The sequence below is a fragment of the Leishmania mexicana genome, chromosome 18 (genome assembly GCF_000234665.1).
Source record: "Leishmania mexicana MHOM/GT/2001/U1103 complete genome, chromosome 18".
Classification (NCBI taxonomy): Eukaryota; Euglenozoa; class Kinetoplastea; order Trypanosomatida; family Trypanosomatidae; genus Leishmania; species Leishmania mexicana.
In genome coordinates, this window is record NC_018322.1 from 603,678 (window position 1) to 606,608 (window position 2,931).

Below are 2,931 nucleotides of genomic sequence, written 5' to 3' on the forward strand. Positions count from 1 at the left end.
CCCAATGAAGAGTGACCAAGTAGACAGATGGTGGCCTGCGTGTATGTGTGCGTCGTTCTCCTTTTGTGTGAGCGTCCGTCTCTTGTCAGTGATCGGTGCCACACTAGCTTTCCCCCTTGTACCAGGATTCCGTTGCCAGGGCCGGAGGAGTTGGATGTCGAGTGGGGACGGGAGACAGTCGACACTGCACGGGCGCTCTGTACTCGTGAGTGCTTTTGGAAAGCTTGCTGTGCTTTCCTTGAAGTTTAGCGCGCATGAATGGCTGCAAGCAAGCACTGAGCCTGCAGGTTTAGTCGTCCTCTTCCTCCTTGCGCTCCTCCCTTCTCTCTCACCCTCCTTGTCTTGTAGGGCTTTGTCCTCTCCTCTTGTCAGCCTTGGTGCTCGCCACCTCGTGAGTATCATCGCTGGCGCTGCTGGTGCTTGAGACTGTGGCTCATGAATGACCTGTCCTCGTTGACCGCTCCCTCCACTTCTCTCTCTCCCCGCTGCTCTCCTTGCCGTCGATATCTCTGCGTTGTGCGGCCATCACGTCACGGACGACGCCCACAACAAAGAAAAAAAGGAACGAAAGAAAAGGGAATCAAACCATTGAGGTCATCCCCCTCTCCCCTTCTCTCCCTCCCCCTCTCCCCCCACACACACGCGCACACACACCCCCTATCATTCCACATACACAACAACAAGTGAGCCAAACTAAACACACACACACACACACACACACACAAGCGCTGGCTTGGTGGGTGCGCGCACGTGCAGGGCTGCCGCCGACACAGCCGTGCGTCCGACAGCTTCTCTCTTTGCCTGCCGATCTCTCTGCGTGTGTACGGATTTTGTGTAAGTGCGTTCCTTTTTCTGTGTGTGGACATCGCCACGCATCAGCCGTTTTCGCTGCTTCGATTAGGACGACCGCTGTTAGCTGTTGTGGGGCTCTGTATATCAGTCTGAAGGTAACACGCTTTCTCCCTCCCTCCCCTCCCTACGTCTCTGCACCCCTGTCTGTCTGTCGGTCTGCCTGCCTGTCTGTGTCTGTGTGTGTCTCTCTCTTGCATAGGGGCGTTGCCTATTCGACTTGTGTGCGGGTCATCCTGCTTGAAATTCGTCCTTCGCCTTTTTTCTGGGTCGTTGTTCCGCCCTCTATCTTGACTTTCCCACGCCACCCCCTTGATTTATTTATTTCGTTGTTTTCTCCTTGCTTTTTCTCGTGTTGTCCCGTGCTGCGTGCGCTCGTTGCTTGCCTTTTCTCTTGGTTGTCTGTCTCTCACTCTCTGGCTTCCTGTGAAGTGTGTGTTGCCTCCTTCGGCTTGCGCCCTTCCCACATTTCTTTCTTTTCCTGTCGTGTTGTTTTGGCAATTGTTGTGGAGCCGGCGCCGTGCACCGCAGTCTTCGTAGTCTCTGCTGTCTCTATCAAGCGTTATTGGGTACGCCTGTCTGTTTGTCCCTCTGTGACTCAGCGAGGGAAAGCATTACACGGCTCCTGTCGTTGTCCTCTTTCTCCCCCTTTTGTGTTTCGCGTCTCCGTAATCCGTGCCCACCACCTCTCCGGTGGGATCACTCCGCCCCCCCGAGCCTCTGCGTGTGCGCGCCGCTTTTCCCTCTACCGCTACCTCCGCGGCTTTTTATTCATACACACACACATATATATATAATAGTATATATATATTTATATTTTATTTATATTTTATTTATTTATATTTTATTTATTTATTTTCTTGTTGACTACGAGCCCTCCGTCTCTCTGCCTGTCTGTGAGTCGCTTGCGGCTGATTTCGTTTTCGTTTTCGAGTGCGTGTGTTCTTGGCCCCCTTTCTTCTCGTTGGCCGATTATCCTGGCTCCGTTTTGCTGCTGCTGTCCTGGTCACGGTTGCTCTTGCGCTGGAGGTTTTCGTTCTTGTCGTTTTACGTCGTCGACTCTGGGTAACGGGGACGAGGGAGAGAGAGGGAGAGGGAGGAAGCATAATACCTTTGGCGACTTGTCGCTGCCATCTGTTGCAATCTCTTTTCCCTTTTTTTCGTTTCTTATTTTTGGGCTCTGTCTTTGGGCGAGCGCGTGTGCTCACTTCACTGTCGACATCAGCGTCGGCTCCCAGGTGTGCGTGTTGGTTTTTGTTACCGTCCTCTCTCCCGCATCCTTGTCCCCCTTTCCGTGTCGACGCCAGGGTCTCGCTTTCCATATCACAACCAGGGCGCACAAGACGCAACAGGCGCAAGAGAAAAGAGCACAGAAGAGTCGCTGCTGCGTACCGCATCGTTCTTTTCCGTTTGCCTGACTGCCTCACATCCACCCTTCACCACACCACCACCACCACCCCAGATCTACCTTACATACATTCACTCGATAAAAGTACACACAGTAGCCAAAGCAACAACAACCTCCTCCCTCCCTCCCCACACACGAAAAAAAAACGTGCGTTTCTGTGTCGGTGTGTCGGCGTCCTCCCCGCGCGCGCTCTCACACGCACACACACACACACACACACTTGCGCTTCTTCTCTTCCGCGGTGCTCCCATCACTTTGTGCCGGCTCGTCCTCTTTTCTCAGCACCGACGCGACACAGCGGGTGAGAGAGAGGGAGCACGCAAAGCAAGAAAACGACAAAAATAACAACAACGAAAAACACGGCGGACGACGCAGGCGGCGAGAGAGAGAGGTATCGTAGAGGGAGGGAGCAGCCGTTAAAAAAAGCGACGTGAGAAGGCGAGAAGAGAATAAGAAGCCGAACAAAGCGAAGATAACCCGCGAACACGCAGAACCACATCAAGGAGGTTTCTCATTAGGGAAGCCCCCCTCCCCCTCTCTCCCTCCCCTACAGAAGACAGGCTGCTTAGCAGTAAGAACAGAAACAATAAGTACGATACGCACACACGCACACACGCAAAGACTTCGCATCGATTAACTAAGCAGGCGAGCGTTTTATCTCTTTTTTATTTTTC